Source organism: Lutjanus erythropterus, chromosome 11 (assembly GCF_056507025.1).
Source record: "Lutjanus erythropterus isolate fLutEry1 chromosome 11, fLutEry1.hap2, whole genome shotgun sequence".
NCBI lineage: Eukaryota > Metazoa > Chordata > Actinopteri > Lutjaniformes > Lutjanidae > Lutjanus > Lutjanus erythropterus.
In genome coordinates this window covers 5,268,919-5,294,690 of record NC_139327.1, presented here as the reverse complement: position 1 = coordinate 5,294,690, position 25,772 = coordinate 5,268,919, and positions in this window count along the sequence as shown.

Sequence of the window (25,772 nt, the reverse complement as noted above, 5' to 3'; positions counted from 1 at the left end):
CTGTAAGCATCTGCCACAGGACTGAATCCAGCAGGTGTTTAACTACATCAGACAGCAAGCTCAAACATTTCAGCCATCTCTAATCTTCTATTGTCCTTCATGCATGTGTGCAAGCATTTTTTTTGTCTGCTGAGCACGGTCCAAAGCTATGAGCTAGCCAAACTGGCAAGTCAAAATCCACCCGATCCAACTTGGCCTCAGCTTATGTGTCTAAGCGGCTCTGCTATCTGTAGCGGATTAGATCCATCCACTTTTATTTGTCTTCTTCCTCCAATTTTACTTCTCTCTGTGTCTATGTATCTAATGCTGTAGTATAAGGTGTACTGAGAGTCTGGGAAAACAGAGGAGGAGACATTGCTGGTCAGGAGAGACCACTAGAATTCAGCTTACACAAACTGTGGGAGTTTTTCAAAGCATTTTACTGGTCCCTTGTGAAGAAATATGAAGAGCATCAAGCAGTATAAACTCAAATCATAAAACCAAACATGGTTACGTATGAGTAAGTGGTTTCCCATGATTGCAAAATCAAAAATGTGCGAGTTCCGCTTGCCTGCTTGGCTGACCCTGCCCACCGAGGCGAACATTACCTCGATCTCCAAGTGCGACTCTTCCCCTGGAGCTGCTGTGACCTGATCCTCCTGACAGGCGAGGCAGGAGGTGGTCGTGCCGTTGTGGTGTGTGCTATCCGGTGTCTCCGTGGGGGAGCTGCTGCCGTCAGAGCGTTCAGATCCTCTGCCGGAGGCTCGGGGTGCCGCTGAACACTGCACAGACACAAGCGCTCAGTGTTTTCGAAGCAAATTTACGGGTCCTAATTGTACACTCCAAATGATGCATCATAAATCACATTCCAGGTAGGACGCTGGTCTGTGCGTGAGACAGCAGCAGTCTGTCAGAGCAGATACTGTGAGGCTTTCAGAAGACTCCAGCCTGACTGGCATCATTTGCGTGTGAAGATTTGTGTAATGGTGAGTCTGTGTTTTTTCTCTGTTTATGTTTCAGAGCAATACTGCATTATAATTTCATCATGTTATTGCCATGTTGCCGCAGTGTTGACGGAGAAATAGTCTTTTTCTGTGAATTATAAAGCTGGCTGCATACCAAGCTGAAACTAGAGACTAGAGTATGGCATACCTCTGTCACGGATGCACTTCTTCAGAATTTATTGTAACGTCTGAGCCATCATCCAAATTTACACTGTCCCGATTATGGGATAAATCTGCAAATATGTGCAGAAGTTCATGAGAAGTGCCCTATAGCTCGCAATGTTCATTTAAACAAGACTAAAGCTGGGTCCAGACTAGAGCAGTTTTAGGATCCTAAACAGCTGACTTCCAGCGAGTCGACGCTTAATTTCCCAGATCCACTTGGTTTGAACCAATCCAACAGCATCCAATGAAGTTGCAGAGGAGAACCATTAAGAACTAACGTTATGTTACTGACCACCACTTGGAAAATTGTATGCCAAAGATGATTTTGTTCACATATAAAAACTATCCAGTGATCAACAAAAAATCAAATGTAGTGTGAAACATTTTGTCGTTGAAAATTACAGGCAGAGACACAACATCATCCAGCTTTATTCAGCATTTAAGTTGCAGAAAGCACAGATTGTAATGTCTGAACCACCATCAAAATATACACTTCATGGGATACATCTGTAAATATACTGCAGAAGTTCATGAGAAATTGAGCTAAAATGTTCGGAAGTGCCCTATACCTCGCAACGTTAAGAAATCATTTAAACAAGACTAAAGCTGGGCACGGACTGCAGCAATTTTAGGATCCCAAGCAATTTTGAATTCAGGTTGGATCACACACAAGGAGACTCTTCACAGATGTTCTCCTGTCTAATCTCAAACACGCACACACAATTTGAAAATGATGGCACATCACACACACACATCACAGGATATTATTAAGATTATTTTGCCAGAGGGAGCGATGCACCAACTCATGTGATCTCAAGTGGTCTCATGGGGAAACAGATGCGAACAACATGGAGACTGATGTGGAGCAACAACTTGCCGCAGCAACGCTTTGCAGTGAACAAAAACACAAGTAGAAGGTGAAAGGAGTTGAGATATGCTTGTGGATGTGCAGCCAACATGGGTTGTCTGTTCTTGAGCAAGAACTGAAGGTGGGATTTAATATCTGTCAACAGTAGTGTGCTAGCTAACGTTAGCCTCAAGAGCTTGAAAGTTTGATGTGTTTCAAAGGATGTACCAAACATAAAAACTCAGGGTATGATAATACCATGTTTAAGAGTCTGGGAGACTATTTGTTTTGCAATATTAAAATACAAAGACTGTTATTAAATGATAAATCTGATGTGTGCTGCATTTTTTGTTTGTGTACAAAAAAGTAAAACTGAGATTGATTTTCTTTGGCAGTGAATGCTTGAATTATGTACATGTAATTGTGAAATAAAAACAATGCAGCAGTTATTTTGATATATTGTTAATCTGTAATTCTTTGGCGACACTGCTAGACATGTGGACTCAAATCACATGACTTGGACACATGTCAGACTGGAGCCACAACTTTGATGACTTTAGATTTTACTCATTTCAAGTCAAAAAAGACTTGGACTTAAACACAAATCACTCTTGTGACTTGACTTGAGCATTTTGACTTGAAACTATTTGATACTTTCCTCCAAGCCCCGAAACTAAAAAGTATGTTATTTAAAAAGTGCCACAAATCAATTCATTTCCTTTCACTTTCTGAATCAACTAACGTTCACACTTTTAATTCCCAGCATGCCTATACTTAATTCCCCAGATCCACTTTGTTTGAACAATTCTGTTAACTTAAAAAAATTACAAAGTGGTCAACAAAAAAGGAGTTGTAGATTGAAAAACCTGCAGGTTGAAAATTTCTGACGGAGACAACTTCTTTTTGCTTGAATTTGAAGTGACACAAAACTTGGAAAGTCAATGCTAATATTAACATTGACCCCTCATTACCAGATAAACTGTCCGCACATCATACTGACCAAGGTCCTGGATGAGAATTCTCCTCTGATTGTTGGGAGGGGTGAATCAGGAATAAACTAAATTTAGTCTACAGTCTTTAGAGTCTACAGTCATGCTATCAGCTCTTTGATGCTAAATGTTAACTTAATTTTCCACCACATTTCTTTGAAATCTTTTTTTTTTTTTTTAGATATCCTGCTAAATTAGAGACAGATATAGCAGCAGGAACAAGCCAGTCTTTTTCCCCCCAAAACCCAGGGTTTAATCTTCTAAAGGAATGAGATCTACTGGGTATGACTTGTACGCATTTCTCGGAAACCATTTTTCTACTAATCTGTCTCAAGGAAATTAAGATTTGTATATTTTATGCCTTCTGATATATTTTGCCCAGGGGGGCAGTGCATGTTACATAGTAAAAAATGTGTCTGCTATTTCTCATGTCAGTCCTGAGTGCTGATGTTAGACAGAGCAAAATGATTCACCTAGTAAAGATTTTTAAGAAAATTCCAGGCTGACTTTTCCCGACTACTGTGGCAATCACCTCGTGTCCTGAAGCAAAGGTGCCACTTCATCTAACCGTGGTATTTCCTCTCCATTTTGTCAAAGTCAAACGCCTGCCAGTTTTGTTTTTTTCAGCTGCTCTTAAAAAAGGACAAAGCTTTTTTCTTTTTTCCAGGGGAGAAAGACATTAAATGAGAGCTGTGCATCATTGAGCCTGGACACGCTGTGAGGAGGTGCCTGATGAAGACCTTTTGGCCACTGCAGGACTTTGGTTTCAGGTCAGGCTGTGGACACATGCTGCCAGGAGCTGAATGGCACCCCGCCCTCCTCTAGAGACATGAGGTCAGGGGGCAGCTACATCAATGCAGCCTCCTGACCTCCCTCCTTGACCCCCGGAGCACCTCATGTCTCCTCTGTACCTTGGCCATCGGAGCCACGGGACTCGGCAGAGCTGCATGTGTCACAGGTGTCATTTAGAGAAAGACAGATAGATGACCGGAGACACAGGCAGTCAGACATCTTCCTAACTTTGCAACTTTGTTTCTCCTCAGTGGCTGTGACCCTCAGCAGGGTTGGCCCAGCTTAGGCCGACTCTTTCTTTGAAGCCTCAGGGGACCGGGCTGTAAGTTCAACTTTATTGCAGGGAAATGGATGGGTCAGGGACCTGCTGTGGCCTGTCGTTAGCCCCAAGACAGTCTTATCAGCTTAGACTCAATCTGGGCTCTCAGCTACTGTGGATTACATTTGCAGTCACTCCTGTCTACCTTTGTGCCCCCGCTGCAGCCAAACATCCCCTGCTGTTGGTAGGCAGAGCGTAAAGAAGCGTCCTCACAATGGATCCCAACGAAGCAAAGCGTGAAAGCCGCATGGGATTATCTAGTCCCATTCAGGAGTTGTTTGTAAGCTCTCAACAAGACAAGCCTCCCCTAAGTGTTATTCATTAGACGACTTTACAGGAAACAGATTAACTCCAGTAATTGAAGTTTTGATTTGATGTTCTGTGAAAGCGGGTAAAGCAAAGCACTCGAGCTGCTTTTCATTGCATGCTTTGAAGATGACTTATACGGAGACACAAATCTGTAACACACATTGTTGGAAAACTGATACACTGTGACTCACGCACTGAGTAAAGAGAATGCTAACAAGCCCCGCTCCATCCCATCTCAGTTCTGATTTTACAAAAACTGTTAAAACAGAGGAAAGCAATAAAAAAGTGGTTAAAAAAAAAGTTGAAAGAATAAAACAATTAAGAAAACAAAAACAAGAACCCTTGAGGATGTCAGTAAGCGTACTGAATTCACTTAGTTTTGGAGTGGTGTTAATGGACTCTATTATCCCACAATGCAATGCACAACAGAGACAGGGATGCTACTCACAGCTGGAAAACATTTAAACACTGTGGACAATGGTGACACAGCCGCAGGAACATATCAGGAAAAAAAAAAACATATTAAAGGCCTCTTTTGCATTGTGTTTTTTCTTTGCTATGTTTCCTCTGTTAGCAGCTTTTCAAAGCTGCGGTTTGATTGATAGGCTGTCCGTTTGCATCATTTCCTGTTCATACAAAACGGCAAAGCATGTTAATTTCTTTTACTGTGGGAACTGCTTATAGTGATCACAGTTACAGGAGTCGACCCACTTATATGGACCAAAATGTTCGGGACAGAATCATTCCTATAGAGTTAAGGGATAATGTACAGTGAGCAGGTCATTACTGTGAAATAAATCACAGCAAGATGATCCAGGACGGGTTCTGAATCAACCTTTCACAATAAAGACCTGCTTTCTGTACACTATCTTACTTATTACATGGTTAGTTACCAAAAATAAATAAATAAAAAAAATGGCACACCTTTATGACACAAAATGCTCATCAAAATGAGTTTAAGACTTTATTTGTCAATAGTGACCTGCTCACTGTACATCATCCTGCTTATTACATGGTTATGTACCAAAAAACAATAATTTTACATTAAATATTCATTTTAAAATGATTTTAGTGACTTAACAATGATTTTGCTCCTCCAAAGACTATGATGAGAACTGTGTCCATAGAAACAGTCTGTTATACAGAAATAAGAGACCTTTGAACGCTGTAATTGACCAATCAGAATCAAGTATTTAACAAAGCTGTGTAATAAATGCTGTTTAAGCCTGCAGTGTTGAATTTTTTGTCTTCCCCTTCTGGCAGTGAGATTAATTATATAAACAGGATGCTTGTATTTGAGATATGCCTACAGGTATGTCACATTCCCAGGAGCACTTTAAAAAAAAAAAAAAAAAAAAAGTTTTCCTCTGCAAATAAGAGCTTTGTTGGAAAAAACATTAAGATGTGAACTTGTCACATTAGGTAATTATCTGCGCCAGAAATATAACTTATTGTCCACCACAGAAATGTGTATTCCTAGCAAAACAGACAGTTGCCAAATGGTTGTTATAAACAAATGACTCTTTACTTTCCATTTTATAACTTAAAGTTTTGTGCAGTCACTCCCAAAGACTGGGTCAGGACCCACAAGAGAGTCACAGGAGATTTTATGTGGTTCTCTAATTAAATAAAAGACTGTGGAAGAAATTTTGCAAATTTAATATTTATATCTGCTGAGCACCTTTCATAATGCATTTTAAATTTGTACATTATTATACTGACGAAAGGAAAAATCAAGAGTGTGTTTATACCTAAATGTGCTTATTTTGTTTCATTTATGAAGTGGGCTAAAATGTCCTAAGTTGTTGTCCTGATAAAAGGAAATAAAAACAATGAGATGGCATTTAATTCAGCCTAAATGAATTTCTTTTTTTAACGTGTATATTTTTTCAATAAAGAATCAAGATAATATAGTGTGCCGTAGAAATGGCATCACAAATGGTCAGGAATGTTCATTTATGCATGAATGGACTCTTGCCAGAACTGATTGTTAAGATGACTTGTGTTGTGATGTCATTGGGTTGTGTCATTTTTAAAAAGTGGATCCCCAGGAAAAAGTTTGGGAAACACTGGGTTAGTGGATGGAAACTAAGCAAACAGTAAGCTAGTCGGTTGAAGCTGTCTGTTTCCCATCGCTATCCAGTAACTACACTTCTGTTTTTTGTTACTACAAAGTAAGTAGTGTCAGCGCGGTTCACCAATTTCCATGCTCCGCTTGTAATAATCAAGTAGTCCCATTACAGTGTGCATTTGGAGACTTTTCATACAAAACAATATATGGTGGGAAAAAAAACATCAACTCTGTTTTTGTCTTTTTTTAAAGAAACTTTAACATATAGATATGCCTGTGGATTTGAACGGAGCCTTCTGTCCATTCTCTGCATTCATTTTGTCCATATTTCTGTCCATTTTCTGAAAGCTTTCGCATTCAGACGAAACGGAATATTACCTTGGTAATTGTGGGGCCAGTGTTCAACTGCAGGACATGACAAAAAAGCTTTAAAATCCAAAAGTATTGGAAATTATGTTTGTCGCCAATTACGCCCTAACCCTTTCACAATGTGGTCAGAGAACCACTGCCATTACCAACCCTGCCTCCACTTTTGCCTCCTCCTCAAACGTTCTTTATTACAATCTCTTCCAGTGTCGCCATGTTTGTTGTTGTCTTTTTCCTCTTTGGGGTAACTTTTGACATTGATTGGCGCCCTCTAGTGGATGTATTGCTTACCGTCCATGCCAACATGAAGGACACATGAAAGTACATGGGCAGAGAAGGTTATATCATTTAAAATGGACATATCCATTTTTGTATGTAGGTTTTAGCTTTAGCAAAGCTAGCCCCAGAGCACCAAAAGGAGAATTTTGTTTAATGTCCCACTTACACAGTGGCACTGGTGTTTGGTGTTTTCTGGCCATTAATGGTTTTTGAGGTAGTTAATTTGTAGTGTTCTTGATCTTTCAGAGCAGGGGAGCTTTTCATATTGGGTTCTGCTATATCCTCTCATGAAGACTGGCTGCAAACTACAGGACTGAGGCAGCAGAACAATAGAATGTGTATAGACTGTTAGGAAAAAAGGTTTTAGAATAATTTGACTCAGACAGACATCATCACTAGAGGCAGTTTCCACTGTTGTTTAATGGCCAAAAGAGTATACTATGAACATTAACACACTCACACACACACACACACACACACACACACACACACACACACACACACACACACACACACACTATACAGTATTAGTACAAAGTGTGCAATTGGGTAACAGCTCCGGAGTTTTGGCCAAAATGGCCGCCAGCAGCACATGGTGAACATACAGCTTTTCTGTGGCCTTGATTCTGACAATTCTGCTGCTTTCACACAAATTCTTTACATCTGACATATTCTTTTGGGCCTAAAAAGACTAGAAACAGAATCTGTTAATAATTTACAGACTGAAAAAAATACACTACTAATGACAACAAACCACTATCCTCACAACTGCATAAGCACGGATGCATGAAAACTGTGGTGCCTGCTCTTTTGAAGGAGAACAGAGCATCACATTTCAGATATTTTTCAACATTCAACATTTTGTTTGCCTTTGTAGACATTTAACAGCTCCCAAAAATCCCATTTGGTGTCAATATTCAGCTCACTGCTGTGCAACAAAGACAGCGTTTCAGGATTTATCCGTTCTCGTTCATTTGCTCTGGCTAAATATCTCACATGTCCCTCATAACACAGTGCCAGCAGCTCCGGTGTGACCTTCTGCTGTTGTACAACTGGCCGACAGCTCAAACCCAAAGAAAAGGACACAGTCTTCTCAGCAGTTGTTCCTGTTTATTTAGATAGCCGTTTGTCTGTTTTCCATTTCCCTTCTTTTTTTCCATGTGGTGTTGTAAGAGGTCTAATTTTCAGATAATGCTGAGAAGCTTTCCTCAGACGAATGTAATAACTGGGTAAACACAGCCTGTCAGAGAGTGACCGGGTTGAACTGTTGGCTATTAGCCACCTGAGCCGAGCTTCTGTGTTTCTTGTCTGCTCATCATCCTTTCCTCACAACTGTTTGTCTGACCAGCCAAGTTACTGACATCCAGAACAAATGCACTCAAACTTTATTCAAAAGACAGACTGAATAGCAGAGACGACAGTGAAAGAAAAACAGGCTGTAGATTAGAAGCGTGTCTGCCAGGCAACAGATGGTGAAGCACCTACTGCAGTGCAACTACAACTGCCAGGAATGCAACCAGCGGAGATTTGCAAAGTTCCATCAACATTAATGTGACCCGTTGTCCCGAGCTGACACAAGATTTCAGACTGATCACTTACCACCCATACTGGACGGTTAAGAAGAGTGAGAAGTCAGCTGTTATGTGCCAACCAGTCAAGTTACAGTTTACATCCATATCTGTCCAGGCTTTGAACTTTGAAGTAATTTAATATGGAATTTACCACATATTGAAGGAATTTAATTTAAGGAAAGAATCGCAAAATAGAAGATCTCACTGTGATTCCAGTGAATAACTGAGGGACATGCTGTCTCCACTTAGAGACTATTTTTACGGAGGAGGACAGAGGACAGATACAGAGCTGAACATTATGATGTCACAGTGAAGTTGACCTTTGACCTTTTGTAAATAAATTCACCTTGTGATATTGCAATCGCAACAATTCATGCAGATTCAGTCAATCTCTGTGAATTCTGTACAGTCTTGCAATGTATTTATTTTTTATATATTTATATGTTGTGGAGCTTTTATGCCTTTAATTGCATAGGACAGCTGAAGATACAACAGGAATGGGGGAGAGAGAGTGTGAGGGAATGACAGGCAGCAAAGGGCCGTAGGTGGGAGTTGAAACCATGGCTGCTGCAGAGGACTCACGGCCTCCATACATGGGGCAAAAGCGCTATTGACTGAACTACCAGGCCACGCAGGACTTGGAATTTTGTCCAAACTGCAAATTTGACATCATACATGTGCATCACAGTGAGCTTAGTCAATGTTATACACTAGGTTTTTGTATTTCTATTTTGTCACAGGTCCTGAAAAGTGCAGAATGGTTGTCACTGTTGCTGACATTTATCAATGCTCTGTGCACTTCTTCATCTATAAATAAAGCAGATTTTGTTAGAGTTTTTGTACTTATGAGCCTTTTTGGGGAGTTTACTTACAAAGTCAGAATAGAGTGTGGTTTTGTTCTCTTTGGAATAAGTTGCCTTTGATTGTAATGATTTATATGTAAAAACTTGCAACTTTTCTTTGCAATTTTCACTAGCAAAAAAAAAAACAAAACAAAAAAAAAACTAAAAACATTGCAACATCCAGTGCACTTTTTTGGAAATTAAATCAGGCATTTCAGGCCACAAAATCCCCAAAAACAGCCTGCAAAATCCTGGAGGGACTGTAGACATTTGTGTGTAATTCTGTCCTAATTAGCATATGAAATTATGCTAACTGTGTTTAGTCATGAGGTTATAGTGACCTTGTCCTTAGACCGTTGACCACCAAAATTTAATCAGTTCATCTTTCAATCCAAATGAACATTTGTGCAAAGTTTGAAGAAATTCCCTCAAAGTATTCTTGAGATATTATGTTCGCAAGAATGGGATAACCTGAAAACATAATGACTCTGGCCATAAACACGTAAAGGCATAAAAGTAATTAAAAGGTTTTTCAAAACTTCTGAATCAAATCACAGAGGTCCTTCAGCATACAGTCATAAATGTGCACAAAAGAAATTAGAGTGATCGGTCCAGTAGTATTTGAGATTAGCTCTGGATAAGCTGTAGGTCCAGTGATCACGCGCACCCTCAATCACTCACGTACACACGGAAGTGATTACATGGTCCCCTCCAGGGGATAATAATGACACGTAGTTATTGAATCATTAAACCATAATGTAGAACTTTGTTTTTATAGTGTGTTCTGAGTCTTCAAAGTTTGCGAGTTGCCTCAGTGCAGCTTGTTACGGTTCTTAAAAAAGGCATCTTCTGTAAATGTTTTATTAGATTTTGAGGTATGACGATACATGAATGAAATTTATAGGTCTACCGCACAGAGTGAAAACAATTCCAGATTCTTGTACTCATTTACAAGCAATTAGACTGCCAGCTCGACTCGCATGGTCTCAAATGCATGCTCGGGCTGTCAGCATGTTGATTGATAGCTATTTAAACGAGATCTTCTGTAATTAGGGCAATCCATCTCACACAGGAATTGCTGTGAAACACGCTTCACACTCAGCTAAAGACCAATAATCTCATTTGGTTGCAGTTTACGTGCTGTAAACAGCTGTCAATCCATTGTGCAACAAAAGGCATTTGAGGTAGTTCATTCTAAACATTTTCAGCTCATCTCACACCAAAAATAAACACAAAAATAGTACTGATTGTTTGACTTCACAGGAATGTGGACATCATTTGAGCTAATTTGTGGTTCAGGCTTCCTCAAACGATCAAACGTGTCCCATCACACGCTAATTATTCTCACCTCTGGCTGGAGGAACGGATCAAAGAGAACTGCAGAAGAAATTGGATAAAGCAAGTTATCACAACAAAGAAATGCTGCTGCGAGTGTCTGGTTTCTGCAGTGTTTAAGAGGGATGTAAACAACACTACAAAACACATCCATCCATTCAAATTCTGCCAATAACTAAATCCCACGTGTTCCCGGCGCAGTTTCCTGCTTTTAAAGATTTTTTAAGAATAAATGTGCACATGAGTACTGACAATCTGTAGTCAAGTACAAGTACTGTTACATTACAAAATTATTACTCCTTTCCAAGTAAAAGCACAGCTGTTAGAAAAATACTTAAATAAAAGTACAAAGTACTGTCAAAAACTACTCAGAGTATTAGTTATTCTTTAACCACCGATGTTTGAAATATTATCAGTAGCAGCATTCAATCAAAGAGGTTTCGGTTTCTTCAAATGTTCAGTCTAAATTTCTCCCAGCATCCTCTCTGTTCTGCTCAGAGGACCCCTCTCCAAACTAGGGTTGCAAATTTTCAGTGTTCCTTAACCCATGGTTGAAAATGCCAACAATCGATTAATCATTAATAACGTATAGATAAAAAACACACCTTCTTTAGTAGTTGCAATTTTTCTGATTTGTTTTGTCATATTTATCTCATTTGAAGTTTTAGTTTTCTTATTTAACAAAAAAAAAAAAAAATACTTAATTACAGAAACTTGAATATTTGTAATTAGTTACTTCCACCCCTGCAGATCAGTATCAAGAAAATAACAGCTATAATCATAGTAATAAAATGTTTGTGTTCTCAATTAAAAGCTAAAAATGATCCATTAAAGCTGATTAACATTTATCAAGCCATTTAATCAGATATGATTAAATGGTCTAAATGATCAAGAAAATGAAACGAGATAAAATGAGATATGAGTAAATTATTTTAAAGTGATACTTCACCCCAAAATGAAAATCCAGTCATTATCTACTCACCCTCATGCTGATTGAAGGTCAGGTTTATTTTGTAATTCTCCAAAACACTGCTGGAGTTTCACAAGAAAACAGCAGAATCTCCCAAACAATGGAGTTTTCAAACATTAAAAACAACTGGAAAAAAAAAAAAAAATGCCTCCATACTGCTTGTCTGGTATAATTCAAGTCTCCTAGAGCCCCGGGATACAGTTTACACTCCGTCACACCACACACACTCAGTTCAGACAGCATGCATGTGCACGTGAATGTGGCTGCAAGCTAAAGATCTAGAGTGAAGATTCAGGCTAAAAACATGCTGTAAATAACATTTTCTTTTAGCCAACTTTGCATCTCACGGCTCTAGGAGACTTATATTACAACAGATGAGCAGTGTGGAGACTTTTTAGGTTTTTATTCTGTTGTTTTTTTACATTTGAAAACTGGTCACCATTCCCACCACTCCCATTGGGAGATTCTGCAACACTTTTCCTGCAAAACTCCAACAGTGTTTTGCGGACTAAAGAACATCATTCATTCAGCATGAGGGTGAGTAGATAATGACTGAATTATAATTTTTGGCTGAATTATCCCTTTAAACACAAGGAAGAAAAAAGCAAAATATTTATGCAACTTATTTAAATTTCATTTTGAATATTTGAATGTTGCTAACCAATCAAAAACGCTGCCAAAAGTTCAATGTGTGAAAAAGTTCCAATAAAAAGAAGACTCTACTCTCTACAGCCAGTATCTCCAAAACTCTGCAACTCACACCAAAAAAAATCACAAAAAAAATCTAGATGGATGGCACCTAGATGGAAAAAATATGTGTTTTTGATTTGGGGGTGAACTGTCCCTTTAAGTAAAAGCAGCGAGTATTTGTTCCACCGCTGTTGTGCAGTAGATTACAGTGTTTTACTTGAGGACGGTCGGTCATGTGGGTGTGAAGGACAGACCAGCATACAGGCGCTGATTTGTCAGATGAACAAAATTTGTTCAGACTGGCCACAAAAAAGAGAAACAAACACAGTTTCATTGAGTTCATCGCTGAGGGCCTTCTGCAGACTGTTAGCAGGAAAAACCTTCACAGACACAAAACACTGCCCTCCTCTGCATTCTTGAAAAGTGAAAAAAAAAAACCCAAAAACAATCAGTTAGTTAGGTATGTACTTTCTTTCTTTCAGCACCTTTCACACCTTGTCACCTGCTGTCTTTGACCAATCGGGTAGGCTCTCTAGAAACAGCTGCTCTCTGACCCAGGTGGCATTAATCTCCTTTAATTTGGAGCCAATGGTTCTCAATTGTACTTTGACAAAAATATTCAGATCTATCCCATAAAGAAGCATTCTAAAAATGTATATTATTGGTGAATAAATACACATTCCCTTCTTTGGACCTGAAAACATTCACCACAAAGACACTGAATGGGGATGTGCACTCCCTCTTAAAGGGTCAGACAGATCAAGAATTAAAGTCCCCCTACAGAGAACCTGAGTGAGCAGACAGACTAAAGACAAGTGAAGAAGAATTTTTTAGAAGTCACAAGTTCATGGCTCATATTCTGTAAATGTTGACTGGATGAGGAATGTGCACCTTCCTCTCAGGCTACTCAAGGAAATTACATATTGGGATGGAGAAAGTGGGCTCCTCCACAGGGTTCAGTAAGGGTTTTTCACTTGCCTGATTGGGTCAATTCCTACTTCCTCCTGTACAAACTGTCTTACTTATTAGCATTTATCAAATAACAACAAAGTAACAACTGGAACTAGTAACCAGTGTTTTTGGAAACATGATTACCACAGCGGATCATGAATTTCCTCAGCGTTCATGTTTTGTAAAGGCATCAGTAAGTAAGGCCTCAGAGGAGAGCTTGTTGGCAGCCCTCTTTGCTGCCCTGCCAGTGAGTTGCTGTCAGCTCTTGTTACTCCAGCGACAGAAACTTGACGTGCCTTTGAAAGTGACACTGTTTTATTCGTGTTGCTGTCAAACTTGTGGAAAACTGTGTAATACATATTGAGAATTTGGCCAACATCCTCTAATGCCATCCAACTAAACTCTTATTTCCAGAATCATTCAAATGCTCGCTTTCACGTCAACTCAAACTTTGTCTTTACCCACTGCTATGGTCTCACAAGCACCCAATCAGTAATGCACAGTGTTGGGCAGTAATATATTACTCTGTAATCAGGGGCAGATCTAAAGGGGTGGCATGGGGTGGTAAATGCCAGCCCTAAAAGATGCCTTGTCACCCCAGCTGCCATCCCAGTTTTGGACAGTTCTAGTTCAAAATATATATATGAAAGGTTGTGGCTGGATGGAAATTTACAAGACTGAAAGTCTGAAGTCCAAGTGCAAGTGAATGCAGCAAGAGATGATCCTCTAATGCTGATTTATTTTTTTTTTTTTTTATCACCCCTTAAAGTCTCCTTGCCACCTTCATGCCACCCTAAGAATATTTCTCAAGATCCACCCCTGTCTTTAATACATTACTCTAATATAATATAATTACATTTTCCAATTATAGGTAGTAATTGGACAAATATAGGTGATGAGCTGAATCCATTGCTGGTTGTTTTCTTGGGGCAATTTTTTGGGACAGCATTAGTAATTTTTTTGGTTAATGTAATGGTCTGCAGAGTGACAGTTGTTGCCCAGCAACTTGCTCTGATCCAGCAGCACAGTACACACCCATGCAACCAGAGCTGAGTGCTCTGAGCTGGGTGAGGAGTGAGAGCAAAACAGCCTGCAGACTCTTTAAACATCTAACACAGTAAATTAAGGATTTATTTCCAAACCAGAGTTGGTGACTGTTGGGACAGTGGACAGACTAACAAAGGCAGCTGGGTGATTTTTACGTGCTTTTCTATCAGGTTCGAATTAAGTGTGTTTTACGAGGAGTTAATGAGCAAATTAAGCTCGTCTCAGTTCAGTAAAAGGCAGGAGCTTGAATTCAGAAGGTGACTTGTATTTTTCTTTATTGGACCTAGTGAATGTACGTAATGTAATGAACTCATCACTCACACACATCTCACCGCTGAGACTCCAGAGGATGGGAGGAGATGGGAATATACCACCAGTCACCGGTTGATGGGTCGATGGTGGCTGGTTGGCAATTTCAACATATCACCCAACCCTAGTAATTATTTAACAGTTAGTATTTCATGTAACAGTGAGTTACTGAGTTATTTTTCGACCTAGGTAAGTTATTCTGTGACATGTACGTGCTGCAGGTCAGGGCAGGTCACGTCAGCTGTTAGCCAAAAAAAACTAAAAGAAGGCTGCAGGCTGAGGCAGAGGGAGAGAGGCAGACTTTCATTATCAGACTTTCATTATTTTGAGTCTGTTTGGCTCCTCGAGAGAGAATCTGTGCTGATGGAATCTAATTTGAAGACCACACAGAGAAGTCGACAGCTGACATCTGGACTGAGTGTTTGTAGTTCACTGGATCAGCAGAGAAACTTTGGGACGAAACAAGGCCGCCAATGAGGTACAATGGTAATATAACTAGCAATGTAACTAATTATGTTTGATACCAAGTGTAATAATAGGAATAATAGGAAGCAAGATGGCTCACTCCTTAGCTACTTCCGTCATCAGTTCCAGGAAAAAAGTATGTGTTTAATTTGCTATATTTAGTAGCTGAATGTGTCATTTTTTTTCAATCTTTATTGTGTATTACTGTATTTCAGTCCACCTTCAGTCATGTTTTAAATATGTATTACAAGAAGTAATAAATGGTGTCTGATATGTGATGCTTTTTTTTTTTTTTTTTTTGCAAAATAAGCTCACACACCTTGTTAAATTGGCATACATATAGTGCTACACATTGCCTTCATTTAGTATTCAAAAATTCATGAATATGCAAATCCAGCAGCCACCACCCGAACCCTTAAGTACCCACACCTGTCTTCTCCTCTGTTTTGCTGGCTAATCATGGTAACTAGCTACATCCAGCTTCTCCTGTGGGTTGGGCATCGCCACTAATGATATGTGTACCTCCAACAACTTGATTAACGCTGTTGGTTCCTTAAGTTTATTGCATCATGTACCCCACCTGACTGAATCCAGTTTTTGAGACTGCCCTTGCTTACTGCAGTTTTAAAGCAAGAAATACTCAGACATGGTGTTTACTGCTTATTTCACTCCTGATATGAAAATCACAACATGGACATGTTAATAAGGTGAAAAACTTTAAAGGGACAGTCCACCCAAAAATGAAAATTCAGTCATTATCTACTCACCCTCATGATGATTGAAGTTTGGGTTTAGTTTTTTAGTCCACAAAACACTGCTGGAGTTTCACAGGAAAACAGTGTTGCAGAACCTCCCAAACAATGGAAGTGAATGGTGACCAGTTTTCAAATGTAAAAAAACAGCAGAAAAAGATTAATTGAAAACATAAAATGCCTCCATAATGCTTTCCTGGTGTAATCCAAGTCTCCCAAAGCCCTAACATGTCGTTTGCACACTGTCACACCAAACAAACAAAACAGTCAATCAAACAGTGTGCATGTGCACGTGATCATGGCTCCAAGCTCCAAGCTCCTCTACAGTGAAGATTCAGGCCAAAAACGTGGTGTAAATAACCTTTTTTTTAAAATATTCATTTATCTTGGCATGTTGGGGCTTTAGGAGACTTGGATTGCACAGTATGGAGGCATTTTATATTTTTATTCTGTTGTATTTTTACGTTTGAAAACTGGTCACCATTCACTTCCATTGTTTAGGAGATTCTGCAACACTGTTTTCCTGTGAAACTCCAGCATCATTTTGTGGACTAAAAACCAACCCTGACCTTCAATCAGCATGAGGGTGAGTAGATAATGACTAAATTTTCTTTTTTAAGTGAACTATCACTTTAAGCCCTGCATGACATAAAATAAATATAGCAGAGCTGCAATAAATTTCTACTTAAATTTTTACCTTAATAAGCTCTTTTTGAAATTGCTGTAAGGAAAGAACAGTTCTATGTGTAATGACTTATTACGAGTCATGTTTTTGCTTTCTAGCCATTTCACCTAAAAACCTTACTTTAGCAAATTTTGACCTGCACGGTGAATTCAAGATGGCACAAGGATGACATTGTGCAGGTGTTTCATCTCCTCTCCTCCGCAGTATGAATCATCCCACCACATACACAACCAGACGGGATGACCGAGCCGCGCGGCTCTTCCGCTAAATGCTCCCACTGTCCTGCTCTGGAAGGACTGAGACTGCAGACTAAAATAAAAGTCAACTCTTTCTCCCCGACCGCTGCTCAAACCACAGGCCTTTTTGCATGCTGTATAAATGTTTTGACACGGGGAGGCCTACAGGCTTTCTCCTCTTATGCTTATTAAAATTGTAATAGTCCGTCACTAAATATGTATAACGATGAGCACCTTGGGGCAAAAAGGATGGAATTATTTGTTTATTTGACTCAGAGTGCAGAATGTGCAGCGGAAAGCCCGGTCACAGCTCAGGGGTATTGAAATGGAGGTTGGGGATTCAAAATATACTGACCTCATATTTGACTTGTGCTGACCATAAGCGGGCATACAAATCATGGCCTGAACTAAGTCAACAAACGGATATCTGGGTTTATTTGCGTCTCACTGTGCAGTGCACTCAGAGCTGATACCTTTACAGATATATTGACCTCACACTCATCACTGCTTCTTTTAGAAAGCGACTGACAGCTCGCATGGAGAAAGCTGAGATGGATGTAATCAGGGGGCGATTTGTATGGGTGGGTAATGCTGCCTGAACTCAGATATGCTTTGGCCCCTGGGTGCCCTGAGGGCACGTTGGCTCTTTGATGTCCCACACGCCTTCTGTTTGCCTTGGTGGGTGGGAAAAACAAAACCAGAGCGGGCCCAGGGGTGGTTTGGAGCAACAACACTAAGACGTTGTTAGCGTTCAAATTTCATGGACGCTTTTTAGCAGTTATTTTTTGAAGCATACCTTTAAAATCACAGGATTCTGTAGGATCATGCCACAAATTCCTGCTAAAAATTCAAAACAAGCCAGTCCTTCATTATATATAATAACCTATAAATGCTGTGGTTTGATATATTTGAACTATATTCTAAGAAAACTGTACTCTAGTGAGACCCTTTAAATACTGGCCTTTAAAAGATTGATGTTAAAACTGAAGTTTTCATTCAGTAAAAATGTTTTTGAAAATAATGACTGCATTCTCTGCTGTAATATTTTTTTAATCCAGGCAGGAAAACGTGTAATTTAGAGTGAAAAAATCACAGGTTGAAATGCAGGGTACAACATTTCTTTTGTCTCATTTATTTTATTCAAATATGTTATTTATTTTGGTTCACTGATTAGAGTCTACAAGGCACAGAGTCAAGAGTCAGAAAGACAGCATTTCACTAAATAATATACTTATTATCCACATTTCTTAAAAGTTCACAATGTACCCTCTAGTACTCCAACACCCTGCCTGTTTTTCTGGTTAGAATCTGCCACCCAGGAGATCACAGTTTGTGTCGCATGTGAAACCAAAAGTCAGTGCTGACTCATTTTAAGTTCAGTGTGTAAGTTAACTTTGTACTGTATGCTAAATCTCACTAAATCTGTGCAACCATGTTTTCATTTCATGTAAATGATCAGTGTCATTGGACACCGTCATTTTATAAATTCAATAAACTAAACTTATGTTATTTAACTTATGTAACATACTTATTTTAACTCAAACCACAGTCTTTCTCTAAACCTAAACAAACCTTGACTGTATTATGTTAACCACAACAAAGATCATCATGATGTTGTAGGTCACATGACCGCTGTTGCCATGTTTAAAAACGCCTAAAAAAAAAACTAAAAAAGCTCGACCCTGTCATATATTTTGTTGAGTTGTGTGCTTATATTCTCCCAAATGTTTCCAACAATGGTCAAACCCAGAGACATCTGTACTTTTAATCAAGGTGCCTTTCCTACTAGCTGCTATTCTAACCATTAGCTGCTATAACTTATGGGAAAATACAGGATACATCAGGTATGTCAGAGAGTGAGGAAGGAAGTCAGTAAAAACATGATATAATACATTATACCATCCATGAACATGATTTCTGTCTGAGTCGTGTCAGATAGATTTTCAGGCAGTGGAGGTTGCTCAACAATGAAGAAAAACTCCCATGATCCCATGTTACTTCACAACTTCATCAAACTATGTCTTTTGTTGTTTTTTTAATGTAACAGACCCCCAGCAGTTATTTTGAAGCATACCTTTAAAATAATGATCATGCCACAAATTCCAGCTAAAAGTTGAAAACAAGCCAGTCCTTCATTATATATAATAACCTAGAAATGCTGTGGTTTGATATATTTGAACTATATTCTAAGAAAACTGTACTCTGCTGATCGTTTGAAGACTGACCTTGGAAAAGTGAAGTTAAAACTAACGTTTGGAATTCAGTTCAGTATAAAAGTATTATAATATGACCAAAGGAAAAATGTTTTTGTTAGTAATATGTGTTCATTATCTGCTGTCAGATTTTTTAATCCAGGCAGAAACATGTGCAATTTAGAGTGAAAAAAAATATCAAAGGTTCAAATCCAGGGTGATATGATACTGTTACCGCGCTTAAAACTCATGAAATGTGCCACACTAAAAAGCATTAAAGCTATAATATGAAACATGTCTGTATTACAATGTCTAACAATGTTAAATCAGCTTTATAAATTTTGTTGAGTTGTGTACTTACATTCTCCCAAATGTTTCCAACAATGGTCAAACCCAGAGACATCTGTACTTTTATTAATTTAAAGGAAAATATGGGATACATCAGGTATGTCAGAAAGTGAGGGAGGAAGTCAGCAAACATGGCTTAATATATTATATCATCCATGGACATGTCAGATAGACGTTCAGGCAGTGGAGGTTGACAATGAAGAAAAACTCCCATGATCCTACGCTACTTCACAGCTTCATCAAACTACATCTTTTTTTCAGTGTAACAGACCACTAGCAGTAATTTTGAAGCATACCTTTAAAATAATGATCATGCCACAAATTCCTGCTAAAAATCAAAACAAGCCAGTCCTTCATTATATATAATAACCTATAAATGCTGTGGTTTGAATTTATATTTATATTTGAACTATATTCTAAGAAAACTGTACTCTGGTGACCCTTTGAAGACTGACCTTGGAAGAGTGAAGTTAAAGCCATGGTCAGGAATTCAGTTAAGAGTGGAAAAATATTTTTGAAAATAATGTCTCAATTCTCTGCTGTAAGATTTTTTTTAATCCAAGTAGGAACACATGCAATTTAAGTTAAAAAAAAATCACAGGTTCAAATCCATGGTAAGGTGTTTATTTTGTCTTGTGTCTCTCTTTTTTGACATTCTTTGGTGATTAGAGTCTAAGCAGGAATCATCAGAAAAGACAGCGTCTCACTGTATAATCTCTGCATAATCCAAATTTCTTAAAGTTCACCTCGTACCCTCCAGCCCCTCAAACCCCTGCCTGTTTTTCTGGTTAAAATCTGTCTGTCAGTCGATGGTTATTTATGGCGCCGCTGACCTGTGTGCCGGATAATTAATAATAGTCTGATTCATCCCCGTCCAAATCTACATGGGCTGCTCTGAAGGAGGACACAGCACAGCTCAGCCCAGAAAATCCCCGGTGATTTAAAGCTCTCTGACTCGGAGTGCGGCCTGCAGCTCTGTGTGGACACAGAGAGCAGGAACACACAGAGTCCACAGAGCTCCTCCTGGAGTAATTACCCCATCAGATTTCTGTCAGAGGGAATATGTGACATGTTTCTGTCGTTATTTGAGATAATGGAAAAAAGGTCGTAGGTATGAGCAGAGCTAATGTTTTTATACAGTCATATTTGGACCAGTACTATTTCAAAGCTACTTTTATCCTTGTCAGGTAGGCAAATATATAAAATGCAAAATATACAAAATCGCTACTCTGAAACAAGAACCAGTCAAATTATTTATGTCACTCAGGTGACAGTCTGACTCTTAGATTAGTCACATAGTTTTAACTGAAAATATTAAACTTGTTTTGAGTTTCTAAACTTCAGAGATTTAACTTCATCTAAAGAAGAAAAGTAAAAATTTTCAGAGTTTGATCGGGCTCAAAACTCAAAAATGTATTGCAGTCCGTTGTCTTGGGATTTTGAGTTTTCTCAACATTTTTTGTTTTCACAGTCTACCACCTCAGTGGTGACATGAACCCTTTAACACCTGTAATTAATCCACTGTGCACTGATGTTTATCACCCTACGCCTTCACCTCCAGCCTGGTCTAACCAAAAGATGTATGAACAACATGCCAAAGGCTCCATGGTCGTCTTCCATGGAGTCCAACATATGTTTCAACGGTAGCCCTGGACAGACAAAACAAACACTGGCTCTAGATTCCTCCTGTTGTGTTTCTCTTACATGCTTGGAAGGGGAGGGTCAGATGGAGTACATGCCATCTGAAAGCTCAGCACTAGGTGCCACTAAATCCTACACAGCGGTCGAGGACTCAAGATGTCTGTGGAACAAGGGCAAAAAAATAAAAAGGGCACCAGACTTAAGCGTTCACATTCATGGTGAAACAGTTGCAATCTCCAGGTTAGATTAAAATTGGTGTTAATTAGTGTAATAAAAACACGCAAGAAACAATTAACTAGTCAACCATTTAGAGGCACTTAGAATCCAACTAATTTTTAATCATCTGTCTTGGACAATGGGCCACCCTAGAGGGCAATTTACAATTATTTATCTACCATAGGGGCATCTATTAACTTCTTTTCAATGTTTTCCTAAACTTAGGTACTTCTTGTCATGCTGATGTTTATTCAAGTGTTCATTTTTCTTGTAAATTTGGTTTTAATTAGTTATTTGATTCTATATAAAAGGGGGTTTCAAATCATGATTGACAGCTGAGCTCAGCTCAGTCCACTGGCTGTGTGGGTGGGACCTTGAAAGCATGACTCCGACCCTGATCATTACTGCACAGACTCTGGCTCCAAATGATGTCACAAGCACAAGATGGCGGCGTTCGTATTCAGGATATACAGCTTCATTTTATACAGCGGGGAGGAAGTGGAGACGCAGCGTCCATCGTTATTTATGTCAGTGATCCCATGAGAAAAGCTGCCCCTATCAAAACCAGTTATCTTCACTCGTTGTTTTTTTCTTTATTATTAATATTTTTCAGCATCCTATGCCTTTATTTTGACAGTAAATGGATGACAGGAAATGAGGGGAAAGAAAGATGGGGAATGGCATGCAACAGCCAGATGCAAACCAGGCGATGTTGCAGTTCATTGTCTTAATCTCTCGGCCACCAGGGTACCCCTTCCTTTGTTTTCCTCCAGTGTCCTTTTGGAACCACTCAGCTTATTTATGTTTCTGGCTGCCGTGACAAAGAGATCATGAAAGACATGGATGATGCCGCTCTTAAATGTCTGGAGAGGAACTTCAATAACTGAGGGGACACGAGGACAGATTTCATTACCATCTTGAAAAAGATCAAAAACTGCTTTTCTCCACCCAGAAGTCACTAGGGGTTGAGAGAGGGACACCACGCCCCTCTCTGACTGCACAGCGGCAGATCTGGTCTATATCTCAGCCACTGCTGCAGGTCACATCCAGACATGACCTCTTCTCTTTCCTGTTGCTGTTGGTCCCCCAAACACCATGTCAGGCGTTAGGTGATACCTCTTTCTGCTGAGGAGGAAAATACAAATGGAAGAAAAAAATCCTGGAGAACAGCTTCAGAGGGACCATATTAAAAAGCAGAGATGCTAAAGAGTGGAAAATGTCTGGCCCCGAGGTAGCACAGAGGTGAACCGTTTTTACAGATTGTAAAAGTTTTTCTTCACATAAGCTTTTTTTCATGTTGAGGGACCATGTATCTCAGGTATTGGGACTAATAATCCTGCAGTTTCCCCCGTCTGTCACGGTTTCCCTGAAAGATTTAAACTCACTGGTGGAGTCAAAAGAGGGGAACAAGGGGGGCTATTGCCCTCCCTGGTACCCCCATGTTTAAAAAAAAACAACACAAAAGTGCCCACTTGGATGCCCCTGTGGTACATAAAATGTAATGAAGAGCCCTCTAGGGTGTCCTTCCAGAAGACAAAATGTGATAAAGTGTCCTCTAAAGTGTCCTTCCAGAGGAAAAAAAATGACAAAATGCTCTCTGGGGTGCCCTCCTACAAGACAAAATGTGGTTAAGTGCCCTCTAAGGTGCCCTTCCAGTAGTCAAAATATAATAAAATGCCCTCTAGGGTGTCCTTCTAGTAAACAAAATGAGGTGAAGTGCCCACCAAAGTGCCCTCCTAGAGGAAAAATTAGGACAAAATGCCGTCGAGAATGCCCTCCTACAAGACACAATGTGGTAAAGTGTCTTTCCAGTGGTAAACATGATAAAATACCCTCCAGGGTGCCTTTCTAGTGGACAAAATTAGGTAAAGTGTCCTCTGGGATGCTCTTATATTGGAAAAACATGATAAGGTGCCCTCTAGAGTGCCCTCCCAGTGACAAACATGATAAAATGACCTCTAGGGTGCCATTCCAGTGGTCGAAAAAAAGGGTAAAGTGCCCTTCTAGTGTACAAAACTGATAAAATGCCCTTCGGGTGACCTAGTGAACAAAATATAGTCAAGTACCCTCAAAATTGCCCTTCCAGTGGAAAAAAATGATTAAAAAAATGACCTCTAGGGTATCCCTCTGGTGGACAACATTCGGTAAAATGCCCTCTGGGATGCTCTCTAGTGGACAAAACATGATAAAGTGCCCCCTAGGGTGCCCTTTTAGTGGTCGAAATGTGGTAAAGTGCCCTGTAGGTTGCCCCTTTAGTGGACAAAACATGATAAAATGCACTCTAGGTGCCTTTTTAGTAAACAAATATAATATATATATATAATATATATAATATATATAATATAATATATATAATATCTAAAGTGCCCTTCCAGCGGCCAAAACATGTGGCCTCGTAGTGGACAGAATGTGGTAACATCCCATCTGGAATGCCCTTCTAGTAGATAAAACATGACAAAGTGCCCCCAACGGTGCCGTTCCAGAAAATATAATGAAGTGTGCCATATAGTCTTCCCTACATACTAAAATGATTTGGCCTCTTTGTTTCCTTAAGTAGCTAAAATTTATTAATTTATGTATCATTTTTATTTTACGGAGCTGTAGTATAGTTGCTGTACAATAAAACAATTTGAATCTAAACCAGAAATTCGAACTTTTTCACCGTGCTGATGCCCTTTTTATTTTTTTCACCCCTGCCCCTCAGACAGCCTGAGTCCGTCACTGTTTAAATCTGTTCCTAATCATTTTTACCTTGATTTGTCCAGGTTAGTTCTTTTCTGAGCACACGTGCTCTTTTTCAGCTCTGAACTGCTTCACACTCAGTACTGACTGTGGAAGAGAAGAACCCCCACACTGACTTACTAAGACATTTCAGAGCTTCACAGCAGAGACCTTCCTGTCATAACCGACTTGTCAAACTCTAAACTAATGCCTCCATAGGAATTGATTTTTTCAATAAAAAATGGCCATACTTTATCACAAAATCTGAGCTCCAACCATAAAATCTAATATTTTGAAATTAATACCTTTATAACACCCTTAAACTGACTGCGGCTCCAAAATCCATATGGTACCAATAGCTATCATTTTCCCAGTTCCAAGTCCAATCTGAGTTGGCTGCATTTCTGAGTGAGGAAAGAAAGCCAGAAATGTTCCTAAAATATTCAAAAGGTTTCCAAGACATTCAGTGTTCATGATCCCTCGGAATTACAGTGCAAATCTGACGCTGGCCCAACATGATATTCAGACTGAATGGACATTTTTAGAATTGTTTCACTAAATTTGAGATGCGTATGGCAAGTCTGAGGTGTGGAACCAAAACCAGCCCCTTCACTGAACTCGTAAGATGCTCTAAACACACCAACAGAGTTTGATTGAGTTTTGACACTCATGAAATTACAGCAGGAAGCTCCGCGAACCAAACCACAACTTTATTGATTCCACTACACAAACCAGTTTGACAGCCAAGCAATTGTTTCACTCTCTTGCATACTATTTATTTGTAAAATCAAAACTTAAAGGCACATTCTGTGAACACTGCTGTACTTTGATGCACTATGTGGAATTTTCAGAACATCTTTGTTACTTTTTTTTTTTTAATTGATATTTAAGTCCAACATTTAGTCAAGACATGAACACTGCAAGACATTTCCTAGGACATTTTCTTAGCATGAATACCCCCTGCCCATCTAACCCTCCTATAGCTCCATGGCTAAGAAGAAATAAAAAATAAAAAAAAACCCTGAGAATATCAGTATACAACAAAACTGAGTCAGAAATTAAATCTATCAACATACATTAACAATAAATAAATAAATAGATAAAAGGTAACTAGATAAGCTATACCTATACATATATTAACAACAGGCTTTATTAGTTGAATTACATTTTACATGATGTGTGAGATCAGTCCCTGGGCATTGTCCATTTTTAATATAGTCCAAGAATGGGCTCCATGTTTTCAAGAATGAATCCTGGTGTCCTGAGAGTCTAGATATGACTCGTTCATAACTTGCTGTGTTGGTCATTAATTTGATCCAGCTTTTAAAAGATGAAGGTGAAGTCATTTTCCACTGTCTAACAATGATTCTGCATCCTGTTAACACGGCCAGTCGCCACCATAATTTTTTCAGATGACACGTCTTAAATTTACTAGGGATAATTCCCAACATACATAGTGCCGGACTTTTGGCCAGAGATATACAATACAGTTCATTTATAAAAGATATTATTTTACCCCAGAAGTCCCTAACTACATCACAGCCATACAGCATGTGTGTACCAGTGTTCCAGTTTCATCATGACAGCGCCAGCATAGATCATCATCTCTTAGTTTGAGTGGAGCCATTCTGCTTGGGGTCCAGTAGGATCGGTGAAGGATTTTATAGTTGGTGAATTGTGT